The following is a 16,569-nucleotide window of genomic DNA, read 5'->3' as shown; positions in this document are numbered from 1 at the left end:
AAGGGATTCAGTTTCATTTTGTTGCATATGGATTTCCAGTTTTCCCAACACCATTTGTTGAAGATGCTATCCTTCTTCCATTTCATGCTTTTAGCCCCTTTATCAAATATAAGATAGTTGTAGTTTTGTGGATTGGTTTCTGTGTCCTCTATTCTGTACCATTGGTCCACCTGCCTGTTTTGGTACCAGTACCATGCTGTTTTTGTTACTATTGCTCTGTAGTATAGTTTGAAGTCTGGTATAGCTATGCCGCCTGATTCACATTTCCTGCTTAGAATTGTTTTTGCTATTCTGGGTCTTTTATTTTTCCATATGAATTTCATGATTGCTTTCTCTATTTCTACAAGAAATGCCGTTGGGATTTTGATTGGCATTGCATTAAACCTATAGAGAACTTTTGGTAATATCGCCATTTTGATGATGTTACTTCTACTAGCCTATTTTAAATAACACAAAGGTTCTATCTGGTTCATTATTTAAAATAAAAATCCATAATACTGTTTCTTATACTTGCCACTTTACACTTTATAAAGTTCTTTCATGTGTATTACTTTATTTAATCCTCTCTCTGTAATCTGTAAAATAGGTAGTATCATTTCAAAGATGAAAGAAGCCATATATAGAGTGATTAGGAGGCAGAATGGGGCCCTGGAATCAGAAAGCCAGGTTCAAATCCTGGTCCTGCCATTTATTAGTTGTGCATGAATTTTATTGAGTTGTTTGTTCTTTCTAGGTCATCTGTTTTCTCTTTTGTAAAGTGTTTATAATGTTATAAAGTTGTATTAAATAAGTTGTTTGAAAGTAAAATTCTTATAATCACTTATTGAGGCACATACCAAGTCCTCAATAAGTGTTATTAGCTGTTATTTATAGATCATGGGAACTGAGTGAGGTTAAGCAGTCTAAAGTCTTCCAACTGATAAGTATTAGAGGCCAGTACTTGAATACAGGTGTTCTGAATACAACTCAGTTTCCTTTATTAGATTTTGTTTTACACTTATTTATTAGACATAAACTTGTTAACCTTCTGAACATTCTTTTAAGTGGAAACCAGATATTAAAGGAAAAGAGGCTTTCTAACTTCTTTCAGGTTTATTGCTTTAATCCACTGAAGCCTAGTTCTTAGCAGTTATAAACAAAAATTATGAACTATGCAGGGAAAAATGACAAAGGAAAACAGATTTAATATAATTTAACAAATATTAAGGGGCATGATAAAATATAACAAATAAAAGCAAATGACTAAACACCTGGGGGGAAATTTTGAAACAATCAGTGAAAAGGTGACTCTCCTTAATGAAAAGAACACTGACAGGAAAAACACTTTTTTTCAAAGACAGAAGAATATAGGCAGTTCATAAACAACAACACAACAACAATAACAACAAAAACACATGCAGCTAATAAATATTTGAAAAAGCGTTTTGATCTCATTAGTCAATCAGAAAAACTTAAAGTGAGAAAATAAATCTTTATGATAATTAACATAAAAACATTTAAGTTGAAGCTCTGTGTTATTAGAGAGATGAAACCCACATATTCCTGATGGGAATGAAAAGCTGATAAAGCTATGTATCTACGTTAAGAACCTTAAAAATATTTTTAACATTTGATCTAGTAATCAGTGTTCCATCTAATAAAGTAATCCAAATTTTAAAAAACTGAATATAAATGTATGAACAAAGATTCATTGCAGCAGCATCATTTATAATAATAGGGAAATTTGGACATAGCCAGCAAGAAGGATAGTTAAAAATAAATTGTAACATGGTAACCTCTAGTGCCAAGCAAACTTAATCTTGAGACTAGTTTATTCTGGATAAATATTTACTAAGTAGCTCTTAAATGTTTGATATCTGAGTTTCTACCTGTTATAAAACTAAAATAAATAAAATTTCTTTTGAACCCAAATTCCTCTTTGTAGTAGTGACTGCCCCATTTATCTGTTCTTCCTTTAAGCAAACTCCTCAAAAAATTGTGTATAATACTCTTTCCAATTTCTCACCTTCCATTCTTTTCTGAACCCAGACTTTTGTCTCAGGGTTATTAACACTGAAATCAGTTTCTCAAGTCTCCAGTGACCTCCAGTGGTGACTTCTCTCTCTGCCCTCATCCTACTTGATTTGCCAGCAGCATTTGACAATAGATCGTTTCCACTTCTTCAAAATATTTTATTCTCTGTAATCCAAGAAACCATACATGTGGTTTTCCCACTACCTTTGGGTTGTTTTTTTTTTGGTCGGGCAGGGTCGGGGGCGGGGGGGCTTACTAGGGATTGAACTTGAGAACATTTTACCAGTGAGCTGTATCTCCATCCCTTTTTATTTTTTATTTTGAAGTTGCTTAGGGCCTTGCTACATAGCTGAAGCTGGCTTTGAACATGTAATCTTCCTTCATCAGCCTCCTGATTCACTGGAATTACAGGCATGCGCCACCATGCCAGGCTGCTTCTTGTGTTTTGATATCTTCCATACCTATGATTTTGTTTGTTTGTTTTGGTTAATATGGTGAATTGCATTTTCTGTATTGTGATAGAATAACTTTAAAAGATAGAATAACCTAAAATTCGCTATCATAATCATAATTTTCCAGCAGCATTATAAGTGTACAAATTTAGTAGTGTTAAGTCATTCGTTGTTTTGCAAATAGCATAACTATTGATCTTCAGAACACTTCCTTTTGTATAACTGAAACTCTATACCCACTGAACAATAATTTCTCCCTTTTTTTTAATTGTGAATTTGACTACTTCAGGTACCTGGAATCAGATATTGTCTTTTTGTGACTGGCTTATTAAACACAGCTTGTTCTCAAGGTTCATCCATATTTTAGTATATGTCACAATTTCCTTCCTTTTTAAGGCTGAATTCCTTTCTATTTTACAGATAGTCCCTGAGTTGCAATGACTAAACATATGAGTTTTTTTACTTTACAATGGTACAAAGAGATGGACATTCAGTAGAAACTGTACTTTGAATTTTGATTTTTTTCATTGACTAGCCATATGGATGTGGGGTCTTCTTGCGATGCTAGGGAGTCAGAGCTGCAGTTAGCCACACACTTAAAACATGTTCAGGATGTAACCCAATTGTAAGTCAAGGAGCATCTGCATACCTATAATGTATCTATTATACACACACACACACACACACACACACACACGTATTACATTTTTATTATCCAGTCATTTGTTGTTGGATAGTTAGATTGCTTCCTTCTTTGGAGTGTTGTGAATAAGGCTACTGTGATCATGGGTGCACAAATGTCCAATTGAATCCTGCTTTCAAAAATTCTTTTGAATTCTTTCCCCCTAAAAATGGAATTTCTGAAACATAGTGATTCTATTTTTAGTTACTTAAGGAATCACTGTACTATTTTCCATAGTAACTGTACCATTTTTACATTCCCATCAGCATTGTATCAGGGTTCCATTTTCTCATATCTTCACTAATACTTGTTACTTTCTGTTTTTGGTTTTTATTACAGCCATCCTAATGTATGTGAAGTAGTATCTAATTCTTATGGTTTTGATTTGCATTTCCCCAGTGATTAATGATGTTGAACATCTTTTCATGTGCTTATTAGCCATTCATTTAACTTCTTTGGAGAAATAGCGTTCAGGTTTTTGCTATTAAACTGCTTGATTGTTTTATTGTTGTTATGAGAGTTCTTTACATATATTCTGGATATTAATCCTTATCAGATATATGATTTGCACATACTTTTCTCTTGTTCATTGGTTGCGTCCTTTGGTGCACAAAAGTTTTACATTTTGATGTCCATTTTATCTCTTTTCTTTGTTGCCTGTGGTTTAGTGTCATATCCAAAAAGTGATTGCTAAATCAATGTCCCATATAATTTTCTCCCTATACTTTTTTCTTTAGACTTTTACAGCTTTGCTGTCATGTTTAGTTAGGTCTTTGATCCACTTCGAATCAATTTTTGGTTTTGGCATGGGGGAGGGCCCAACTTAATTCTTTTGCATGTGAATATCCAGTTTTCTTATCATTTATTGAAAAAACTGCCCTTTCCCAAATGACTGGTCCTGGCCTCCTTATAAAAAATTATTTGACCACTGATGTGAGGGTTGATTTCAAGCTCTCTGTTCCAAAAATTGGGGCATGTTGCACTTTCATTTCTATTCTGTTAAAAACACTATTTTTCCTTTGATTTCTTCCTTAAATCATAGATTATTAGAAGTATGTTAGTGTCTAAATAAATATTTGAAGATTTCCTTGATATCTTTTTGTTATTGGTTTTAAATTTAGTTTCATCATAGTCAGAAAACATTTTGTATTATTTAAATTCCTTTAAATTTACTGAGTCTTATTTTATAGTATAGAATATGGTCAGTGTTGGTAAATATTTCATGTGCAAATTGAAAATATATATTCTTTTGTTCTCAGATGAAGTATTCTGTAAATGTCAGTTAGATCCAATTGATGGATGACGCTATTTAGTTCAACTAGGTTTGTGCTGATTTTTTTTTTTTCCTGCTGAATATGTCAGTTACTGGTGGAAGGGTGTTAAAATCTCTATCTGTATTATTAGGTTGATCTGTTTATCCATGCAGTTCCATCAGTTTTTGCCTTTTAAGTATTTTGACATTCTGATATTAGGTACATACACATTAAGAATTGTTATGTCTTCTTGAAGAATTGATTCCTTTATCATTGTGTAATGACCCTTATTATCTCATTTTCTTTACTCTGAAGTCTGCTTTTTATAAAACTAATATACGTACTCCAACTTCCTTTTGATTAGTGTTAGCATGTCTTTCTCTGTTCCCTTTAAATTTATTTGTTTACATTTAAAGTGTTTTTTTGTAAACAGTATATAATTGTCTTTTTAATAAACTCTTTACAATGTCTTTTAATATATTTAGATCATTGAGGTTTAAAGTGATTATTGATATAATTGGATTAATATCATATTCTTAATGTTTGTTCGTGTTTTCTCTTCATTGCTTTTCTTTTTTTCTTTGTCTTTACTCTTTTTCTGCATTCTTTTCAATTGAGCACTTCGTGTTTCATTTTTTTCTCTTCTCTTACCATATTGATAATACTCTTTTTAGCTTTTTTTGGTAGTTGTCTGTTGCAATATGCAACAGAATCGGGGTCATTCCAGGTAGATTTGGCTGGCAATGAAAAGACCACACAAACACAGAAAATACCTTTTTCGGGGTTCAGCACAGCTCTGCAGCCTCAAAAATCTAGCTCCCATGTTGGAGGGCCTGGAGAACAAGTGAGGCAAGAGGCAGACAAGAGAGCCAGCACACCTGAAATCCCCCAATTTATTGGAAGAAGCCATTCATAGAATATTCCACCCAAATAAGGCAAGGGGTTTCAGGGAGTTGAGTCTAACTTCATGATATCTTGTGGTCAGTAGATTGATCACCATCTTGGCAACTCACACCCGTCTCAGATTCCATGTGGGAACATAGGCAGAGCAAGAGGAAAGGGCACACACAGCCCAAAGAGCACACAACAACAGGCTAGTTCTCCCATACCAGGCTAGTTCTCCCGTACGCTCAAATGGATATAACTCATGCACACAGCCCATGGATGGCTCCCGACAGTTGCCCTTGAATTTGCAGGATGTATTTTCATATAACAGTATTCCACTTAGCAGGTAGTTTAAGTACTTTGTAACAAATTTTCCCAATTCCTCACACTAATACTTCTTCTTCTTTTTTTTTTTTGTGGGGATTGAACCCAGGCCCTTGTGCATGCAAGGCAAGCACTCTACCAACTGAGCCATATCCCCAGCCCCCTCACACTAGTACTGTATAACATTATTATCATTCATTTCATTTATCCATAAACTTTAATTGCCTAATACATGGTTGCTATTATTATTGTAAACAAATTGTTCTCTGTTCAAGTACCAATAATAAGAGAAATGAAAGTGAAGTTTATGGCCTAAGCCATTTTCCTTCTTTTTTTTAATATTTATTTTTTAATTGTTGTTGGACACAATACCTTTATTTTATTTATTTATTTTTATGTGGTGCTGAGGATCGAACCTAGGGCCTTGCACATGCTCGGCAAGCGCTCTACTGCTGAGCCACAACCCCATCCCCATTTTCCTTCTTTCTGAAGAATTTCTTGTCACATTTCTTGCAAAGCAGGTCTACTGGTGACAGTTTTCCTCAATTTTTGTTTGAAGAAGTGTGATTCTTATTCAGTTTGAAGAACAATTGAGCTGGGGGCAGAATTGTAGGCTTGGTAGGGTTTTGTTTTGTTTTTGTTTTTAACACTTTAAATAATTTCACTTCACACTGTTCTTGCTTGCCTGTTTCTGAAAAAATCTAATGTAATTCTTATTTTTGCTTCTCTTTTCCTCTAGCTTTTTTCGACATTTTAAATCTAATATTCTGTAGTTTGAATATATGCCCCCCAGTGTAAATCTTTTGGTATTTATCATGCTTGATGTTCTATGAAGTTTCTGAGTCTATGGTTTGGTGTTTATTCATTCTGGATTGGTTTTTGTTGTTGTGTTGTTTTGTTTTTAGAGCAGTTGTTTTTTCTCCCAGCTTCTCTCCTGTTTGACCCTTCAAAACATATCTGGAAACTAACACTTACCACCTCCACTGCATCTGCCTTCAGATTGTTCTTCCTAACTTTGCCCTTAATGTCCTCTTTCATAGCCAAGAGAGAATCTTGCAAAAATTTCCATGGAAACTTGACATTCTCTGCTAAGAACCATCCAGTGATTTCCTGTATCATACCAAGTAAAAGCCAAAATCCTTACCATGGCCCAAAGGCCTGCATTTAACTCTGTTTCACCTCCTACCTTATCTCCTAATCACCACTCTTTGCTCTCCTGTTACAGCACCCTTCTTGTCTTAAAAAAGTCACCAGCAAGCATCTTCAAGATTTTTCCACTTCCCTCAGATGTCTGGATAACTCTGTTCTTTAATTTCCCCTCACTTTTAGATGAAGTTTAAAAGTAAGTATATGCTTAAGTATAACTTTTTAAAAACAAACCTACATGTCTTATGAATTTATCCCCCTTTCATGTTTTATGGTTCTCCAAAACACTTTCCCAGCCAGCATATTACTGGCATTTTGGAGAAAATTAAGCCAGCAAACTGGTTGGAGCATTGAGAAGGATAAGAGGGAGCATGTGGTTGGATGAAACTAGAATGGGATTAGGGATCGAACTATGTAATCCTTAAGAAGCCTGGTTAACATTTTGGTCTATCATTAAGTTCTGGTAAAGCACTGAAATATCTTACCTGGAAGGAGTCAGAGGACGTCACTGATGTGATCAAATTTGTTCTTTTACAAAGAACATTCTGTGGAGAACAGATTGGAGGGGAAAGATTGCATCTGGGCAGATCAGCTGAGCAACTGTTACAGTGATCCAGAGATCACTGATGGCAGCTTACCTAGACTACTAGGGTTGATGGCCATACAAAGGAAATGTTTGAAACTGTTCAATTCTTTGAAGAAATCCATTTGTAGATATTATCAGCAATTTATATATCTCTGTAGCCAGATTAAGATTTCCAGCTTAGGGCCTGGGGTTGTGGCTCAGCGGTAGAGCACTCTCACCTTGTACATACAAGGCCCTGGGTTCAATTCTCAGCACCACATAAAAATAAATAAATAAAAATTAAGGCATTGTGTACAACTAAAAGAAATAAATTTTTTTTACAAAATTTTCCAGCTTATAGGATCTCTTTTTGATACCATTTTGAGAAAGTCGAATGGATTGCCCAGTGTAATTCATCTTCATGTTCTGTAAGCCAAATAGTTATGTGCCATTTTGTATATTTATTAGCATTGGGCACAAAATCAAAGATGCTTGTTTATTGGCAATGTCTAGAACCTGTTCAAATTGAATCATTTCTCATGAAAGCAAGAATTTTAATTGTATTATTGCCGCAGTCTGGCTGGGCACAATTCAGGAGCCACTTGTCAAAAGAAACTAACTTTATTTTTAGAACCACACAAGATAAACAAAACAGCTCCTCAGGAAAAAACCCTCAGAGCCCAACTGCCACCACCGGCTTCCCACAAGCCACACACCCAACAACCTCTTCCTCCCACAATCCTCCTGCTCTTGAGGCCGATTGGCTGGGTCGCATGGGCGGAGCCAAAAAAGTCCCCCAATGAGCAGCTCCGTGGTCTGAAAGGGCAGGGAAACAGCCCAATGAGCATCACCGCAGAGGAGCCAATCAGCTAGATGTTGCTAGATGTTGCTGGGGCTGCTGTGAGCCAATCATCAGCTGGTAGTCTGAAAGGGCAGGGAAACAGCTCAATGAGCATCTCCACAGAGGAGCCAATCAGCTAGGTGTTGCTGGGGCCGCTGTGAGCCAATCATCAGCTGGCAGTCTGAAAGTTTGCTGGAGCCCCTTCGGCTGTGGCTCTCAACATCTCCCCCTCTCTGTTTAAGCAACAAGCATGTGGCTTAGGGACCGTGTCTGCCTTAGGTTGTCCAATAGTACATATGGTCCTTACCCGTTATTGGATGATCTGACCTCAAGGCGTCAGCCTCCTGTCTTAGGTTGGTACCATAGTAATTGGATCTTACCCGTCATTGACTACCAGTCCAGTATACAGCCACACCTGTGTAGAGGTCTTCGTACCAGCGGGGGGGTGAGGTTCTTTGCCTCACCTCTGTTGGCCCCCAAATTTTAGCTGAACGATCATGATAAACAGAAGGGAGGAAGATACACCAAGCCAGCTGACGGCTCCTTTTGGAAAAATTGTACCACTGATGACACCATCAGCATAAATACCCCAACACTACCAGAAGTTGCTGCACCAACAGATAGTTCACAATGCATACAGGTGAGTTCACAATGCATATAAGTGATACATAGTCCAGGCAAGTTCTGCAAGCAGTTCAGTGATGGCTATTGCAGAAGCTGTAGATTGGTTTTATCTTTGTCTTCATGCACTGGGATGAAGATAGGAATTCTGACAATAATGGCTAAAGAAAAATTATATAACATTATATAACATTCCAGAAGGCACTAAAAGAAAACAATTTTCTTAACAATTTACATTGTCTTCACCGGCACTGGGATGAAGATAGGAATTTTGGCAATAATGGCTAAAGAAAAAATTATGTAATGTTCCAGAAGGCATTAAAAGAAAACAATTTTCTTAACGATTTACATTATCTTTAAGAGAATTATTAAATATAATGAAAATGAAAGGTGAAAGTAAACAAACAGATCTGTTAACCTCCTTTTTTGTTCACATATTAAAACAATCTTCAACAGCTGTTTACCCAATTTAAATTAAACCATTTAAATCAATCACGTGAATAAAAAAAAAATTATTTGGATCCATTTTTTCATGAGCGCTCATCATATATGACATATGGACATACGTACATTCAAACACAAAACACAAGTGTGCACACATAATACATATGACACATAACATAATAGTAAAGGCCTTATAACTTTTTACAGGTGAAATCTCCATTGCAATGTTTAAAAACTCTATAGTCAAAAAATAGAACTGATCAGCAAAACATTAACCTAGGTCTGTATGAGCTCAAAAAAAAAAATATGGGAAAGGGCAATAATAAAATAGATATTGAAAAAAGCATTCTGGTTCTGTCGCAGATGTAAGAATAACCAAACTGGAGTTCTGGATATCACATCTTCTTTTTGGTCTGTAGAAATCGCTTTAGTTAATCTGTCTGGAATCCAAATCAGCTGCTGTTCTCCCTGTGGAAACACATAAACAGACCCCCGACTCCAGACAATTACTGGATCAGGACCTTTCCATTGTCCTGTTAGAATATCCTTCCAAAGTACCTTGGGCTTATATACATTTTTTGGACACATATGCCTTTCCGCAGCACTAAGCCCTGATGAATCCAAATTTAAAAAGTTTAGAGTAAAAAGGGTTATTTTAAGTTTATCTTTGGGGAATATATACCCCTTCCCAATTCCTTCTTTTTGCTTTAATAAGTACATTTTAATAGTTTGATGAGCTCTTTCAACAATGCCTTGTCCCTGTGGATTGTATGGGATTCCTGTTATATGAGTAATGCCAAATGATGAGCAAAATTGTTTAAAAGAGGTAGAAGTATAACCAGGGGCATTATCTGTTTTTAACTGTTTTGGAACACCCACAGTGGCAAAATTTTGTAAGCAATGAGCTATAACATCTTTAGTTTTTTCTCCGGCATGAAGGGAGCCCATCAAAAATCCAGAAGAAGTATCAACTGTAACATGCAAATATTTCAATTTTCCAAATTCTGGCAAGTGTGTGACATCCATCTGCCAAATATGGTTAGGTATCAATCCTCTAGGATTGACTCCAAGATTAACTTGTGGTAAAAAGGTCACACAATTTTGACATTGTTTTATTATTTGTCTAGCTTGTTCCTTAGTTATTTTAAAACGCTTTTGTAAAGTATTAGCATTGACATGGAACTTTTTATGAAAATTTATAGCTTCTTCTAGTGTAGAGAAAATATGTATGTCATGTGTAGTTTTATCTGCTAAATCATTGCCCAAACTAAGGGCTCCAGGCAATCCTGTATGTGCCCTGATATGTCCTATAAAGAATGGATCTTTTCTGTCCCAGATTAGACTTTGTATAGTAGAAAGCAAAAAGAAAATAGTAGAGGAAGGGGAAATCCTACCAGCATCTTCAAGGGATACTATAGCATTAACTATATACTGACTATCGGAAAATAAATTAAATACAGAATTTTTAAACATCACAAAAGCCTGTAATACTGCCTTAAGCTCTACCTTTTGAGCTGATTGTTTGGGTACTAAAAATGTAAAAGTTTGATCAGGTGTAACTATTGCTGCTGTACCATTATTTGATCCATCAGTGAATATATTTGGAGCATTCCCGATAGGTGTTTTTCTTGTCATTTTTGGAAAAATTACAGGATGCAATGACCAAAAAGACAATAAAGGATTAGATGGTAAGTGGTTATCAAATGAAACATTAGATTTGCACATGATTATTGCCCAAGTATTTAACTCATTAGCTAACTCATCAATTTGATTCATAGTATATGGAGTAATAATTTTATTGGGAGAAATTCCAAACACTCCCTTTGCTGCTTTTATTCCTTTGAGTATTAATTGTCCTACAGCCTCAGGATACCTAGTAAGAATAGTGTTAGGAGAATAAGATAAATGTATCCATAATAATGGGCCTTCTTGCCAAAATACTCCTGTAGGAATATTTTTTGTTGGTAGTACAATAAATAATAAAGGCAAACTTATATCAATTCTATCCAAATGCATATTTTCCATATATGTTTCAATGATTTTTAATGCCTTTCTTGCTTCAGGCGTTAACATTCGGGGTGAATTTGGATCTGATGGACCTTTTAGGATATCAAATAAAGGTCCCAACTCTCCTGTTGGTATACCTAGATAAGGCCTTATCCAATTTATGTCTCCTAATAACTTTTGAAAGTCATTAAGTGATTTGAGTTGATCTACTCGTATTTGAATTTTTGGTGGGCGGACCATGGTTGAGGATAATAGAACTCCTAAATAATTAATTGGAAAATTTAATTGTACTTTATCTATTGCTATCTCTAGATTATAATTTTTTAATAAGTTTGTAAGTGTGGCATAACAGTCTAGCAATGTGTTTTTAGCTTTGTGTGCTAATAATACATCATCCATATAGTGAAATATTTGTAGTTCAGGATTTTGATTTCTAAGTGGCTGGATTGCTTTGTTAACATAAATTTGACACATAGTTGGGCTGTTAGCCATCCCTTGAGGGAGTACTTTCCATTCATATCTCTGATCAGGACCTTCATGATTCAGTGCAGGGATAGTAAATGCAAAACGTGGACTATCCTCAGGATGAATTGGAATTGAAAAAAAACAATCTTTAATATCTATAACTAAAACATACCAAGTTTTTGGCAAAGCAGACAATTGAGGAATCCCCGATTGAGCAGGTCCCATAATAACCATCTCATTATTAATGGCTCTTAAATCTTGCAATAATCTCCATTTACCAGATTTCTTTTTGATGACAAAAATGGGAGTGTTATGGGGAGATACAGAAGGTTGTATATGTCCTTCTGCTAATTGTTGTTTGACCAGATCATGGGCTGCTAGTATCTTTTCTTTAGTCAGGGGCCACTGAGGAACCCATACTGGTCTTTCTGATTTCCAAGTAATTTTTATTGTCTCAGTGGCCCTTTCTGAAAATCCAACCCATGTCTGTCTGTTCCTTGATCTATTTGTATTGGTGCTGCTATACCTTGTTCTTGTTTTCCTAATCTTTTTCCTTTCCTAAAACCTTGTCTAGTCATAATAGTGGGTGCATTTTGGTTGATGTTATTTGTTAATGTCAAACCTAATTGATCTAGGACATCTCGTCCCCATAAATTTATAGGAAGATGATCCAATACATATGGCTGTATAGTTCCTTCACATCCTTCAGGATCCTTCCAATCTAATACCATTGCACTTCTATGGGGATTAGTTGCCACTCCTAGGCCTCGAAGCGTTTGAGTGGCTTGTTGTAATGGCCAATGTTTTGGCCATTCTTGACGAGAGATGATGCTAAGGTCTGCACCTGTATCCAGTAGCCCATTAAATTCATGTCCTTGAATATTTAGTTTTAGCATGGGGCGAGAATCCAAATTTAAAGACAGCATAGCCCAATCTAAACACCTGTGGAGCCTAATCCCTTGGAACCTCTTTCTACAGCACGACTGGAAAATTTATCATGTAGGCTTGGTATTATTAGTAACTGTGCTATTCTATCTCCTGGTGAAATTACTGATATACCATTTGGAGAACTGGCTATAATTTTTATTTCACCTTCATAATTGGGATCAATTACCCCAGGACTTATCATAAGTCCTTTTAGAGTAGAAGAGCTGCGTCCCAATAATAAGCCTACTGTTCCTTTGGGAAGAGGTCCTTTCACCCCTGTGGGAATGATTTGAACTCCCATCTCTGGAGTTAGTACTGATCTGGCGGAGGCGCAGATGTCCAACCCTGCGCTCCCTCTGGTTTGTCTGATGAGGGATCTGATGGACAATGTGTCCTGGGCACTACCCTGATGGGGTTGCTGGGTTCCTCCAGTGCTCCGTATATTTGTGGTTTTGGGCCCCGGAGCATTGGGCCCCCCTGTCCATTTTTTGGCAATGGAGCCCAATACCTTTCTCCACGATATCGTGGATAAACACTTGGTCCTTGTTCGTTTTTTGATAATGGAGTACCCTCTATGGTGGTTTGAGAACGGCATTCATTAGCCCAATGTCTCCCTCTACGGCATCGTGGGCAAATACCCGGTATTCTACTCCTTTGATACCTAGTTTTGTTAAACCCTCCTCCTATGGGGCAATTCCTTTTAAAATGTCCTGTTTGTTCACAATTGTAGCATGTTCTTGGCCTGGAATCTAAAGCCTGTTTTACTGCAGCTGCCACAATTTGCCCTTGTTCATTAATGTCTCTGGCATCTAAAGCCTGTTTTACTGCAGCTGCCACAATTTTCCCTTGTTCATTAATGTCTCTGGCATCTAAAGCCTGTTTTACTGCAGCTGCCATGACTTGCTCTTGTTCATTAATGTCTCTACATAATTTAATATATGTGTTTAAATCTTCATGTTTCCATGGTCTAATGATATCTCTGCACCAACGATTCGCTTGGTCATAAGCCAGTTGTTTTATTAATGGCATTGCTTGTTCTGTATTCCCAAAAACTCTGGTAGCTGTTTGAATAAGCCTATCTACAAATTCAGCATAAGATTCATTAGTTCCTTGTATTATCTTAGATAATTGACCTTGTAAACCTCCATGTCCTTGTAAAGTCTTCCATGCCTTAACTGCATCTACAGCAATTTGTAAATATACACCAGGATCATATGCAATTTGATGCTGCTGATCCTCATAAGGTCCCTTTCCTAACAACATATCTAGATTTCTCTGAGGATAACCAGCTGCTGCATTTCGCCTAGCCGTCTCCTTGCAAAATTCCTCATTGGCAACCTTCCATAACAGGTATTGTCCTCCATTTAGCACAGCTTTACACATATTAGCCCAATCTGCTGGCGTCATGTTCAAGTTGGTAATGGATTCGACCAAGCTTACAGTGAAGGGTGCTTGAGGACCATAGGTTATTACAGCCTCTTTTAGCTGCTTCACTGTTTTGAAATTTAAAGTATGGTAAATTCGCTGCCCTCCTACCTCAAATACAGGGCATGTTAATACTTGAGATCCTGTCTCAGGATCTGAACTATCCACTGCGGGGGTTGGGGGCCTCTCAGCATATGGACGTGGCCTTGTCAGTTGGACACTTACGCCCTCTGGTGATAGAAAGGTGTTAGTAGCAGTCTCCTGTAGAGGTGGTGCTGTTGGTTGGACACTTAAGCCCTCTGGTGATAGAAAGGTTTTAGTAGCAGTCTCCTTTTGTAACTTTCCCCCTGATGGCTTTTTCTGCTCTAAACTTTCTTTCTCTGTCTGATTAGCTCGAAAGACCTTCTCTTTTACTTGAATCTTTTCCTCTTTCTGACTAACTTGAGAGACCTCCTCATTTACTTGAATCAATATGTCTTCTCCTTCCTCTACCTTTGTCTGAATTGAAGGTTTTGGACTAAGAAAACCAGATACCAATGCCCACAATGCCAATGTGCCAGCTGGCAGAGTTCCTGGGCTGTTCTTTTCTATTCTTTTTAAATCTTCACCATGATGGTTCCATTGTGATATACTTAACAACTCCTCCTTAAAAAGCCATGGGCTACATTTTTGCATTGTATCAATGTATGCCCTGACTGCTCTTGATTTTACTGGGATGCCTCCTTCCTCTAACAATTTACTTAACACTCTTTCAGTTTGTTTTTTACTAATTTCTGATCCCGTATTTCTACTATAATACAACCCAACAAGATGACGCCAAACAAAACCGAGACAGAATGAAATAAAAATGGAACAACAAAAATTCATTATAGCCTTTCTATCCTCCTTATATGTGCATCCGTCCTTTCTCCCTATCTGTTCCTCAGACGTAAATAGTTTTTCCTCAGAAGTGAGCGGTTTTTCTTCCGTCTCACTCATCTCCAGGGACAGGCAACTTAAAACAAAAATGAAGCAAAACAAAAGAGGAATCTTAAAATGGCTCCCCATCCTCTCACCCTGCCCTCAGGGGCGAGCGGTTTACTTACCCTCAGTCGCTCCCCGTACGGGCCACCAAATGCCGCAGTCTGGCTGGGCACAATTCAGGAGCCACTTGTCAAAAGAAACTAACTTTATTTTTAGAACCACACAAGATAAACAAAACAGCTCCTCAGGAAAAAACCCTCAGAGCCCAACTGCCACCACCGGCTTCCCACAAGCCACACACCCAACAACCTCTTCCTCCCACAATCCTCCTGCTCTTGAGGCCGATTGGCTGGGTCGCATGGGCGGAGCCAAAAAAGTCCCCCAATGAGCAGCTCCGTGGTCTGAAAGGGCAGGGAAACAGCCCAATGAGCATCACCGCAGAGGAGCCAATCAGCTAGATGTTGCTAGATGTTGCTGGGGCTGCTGTGAGCCAATCATCAGCTGGTAGTCTGAAAGGGCAGGGAAACAGCTCAATGAGCATCTCCACAGAGGAGCCAATCAGCTAGGTGTTGCTGGGGCCGCTGTGAGCCAATCATCAGCTGGCAGTCTGAAAGTTTGCTGGAGCCCCTTCGGCTGTGGCTCTCAACATCAAGCAAGAATTTTAATTGTATTATGATATTTTTTCCAACCTCATCTTACTTAAAAAATTAAGTAGACTTATTGGGATTTAGGATTGCTTCTCAATAGAGTTTTGTTTTCTGGGTTTTTTTTTTCGGGGAGAGGGGAGGCAGGGAATACCATAGATTGAACTCAGGGACACTTGACTATTGAAACACAGCCCCAGCCCTATTTTTTGTATTTTATTTAGAGATAGGGTCTCACTGAGTTGCTTAGGGCCACTGAGGTCTCACTGAGTTGCTTACGGCCAAGTTGTTGAGGCTGAGTTTGAATTCTTGATCCTCTTACCTTAGCCTCCCAAACTGAGCCACTGATCCTCCTGCCTTAGGCCCCCCGAACTGAGCCCAGCTTTTTAAAAACAAAAAAAACAAAGGATCTCTATGCCTGTGCTTTCTCCTTTATAAAGCCAGGAACCTTTGGGAACTGGAAGTTATGTAGAACTTTAGCACTTGTGAGGATTCAAAATTCATAACACTGCCTGTGATAAGATAGATTTGAAGCTCTTAAAGCAAAAAGGCTAACATGGGAATCCTACCAGTAGTTTGCTAATGTGGCATTGTTTTTATCAACTAAAATATTGATTTCTCTTTTTACTTTAATTTGGGAGGGACGAAGCATTAAGCTCTGTACCTAAAGAATGTTATATTGTTTAATTATAAAGAAACAGTAGACTGTTTTAGTCCAACTTCATTTTGTTAATAAGGAAATTGAATATTAATGAGAGCAAATGATGTACAATTTATAAAGCCTGATTTGGGATCCAGATCCTGTAGAAGCTCTTTCTTTTCATGAGTTATTAAGTTCTTTGGTCTTCAACACATACCTCATTTCTCTTGATGTGTATATGCTTTCCAAAGAATTGTAGACCTTTCAGTAAG

At 37.3% G+C, this 16,569-nt stretch overlaps 1 protein-coding gene across 8 annotated transcripts in view; it reads left to right on the top strand.

Annotated features, from left to right (window-relative positions):
• Rap1a (RAP1A, member of RAS oncogene family) overlaps window positions 1-16,569 on the top strand; it is a 92,376-nt gene that overhangs the window by 35,658 nt on the left and 40,149 nt on the right. For 2 of the 8 annotated variants that reach the window (XM_076863042.1, XM_076863041.1), the window contains one exon: window positions 6,835-6,951. The exons of the other annotated variants lie outside the window; for them this stretch is intronic. The gene's annotated coding sequence lies outside the window, so the exon portion shown is untranslated. The remainder of the gene's footprint in view (window positions 1-6,834; window positions 6,952-16,569) is intronic. 8 annotated transcript variants of the gene reach the window in all.

The sequence above is a fragment of the Callospermophilus lateralis genome, chromosome 7 (genome assembly GCF_048772815.1).
Source record: "Callospermophilus lateralis isolate mCalLat2 chromosome 7, mCalLat2.hap1, whole genome shotgun sequence".
Classification (NCBI taxonomy): domain Eukaryota; kingdom Metazoa; phylum Chordata; class Mammalia; order Rodentia; family Sciuridae; genus Callospermophilus; species Callospermophilus lateralis.
Note: the sequence above shows the minus strand (reverse complement) of the source record. Positions and strands in the feature narration are given on the sequence as shown.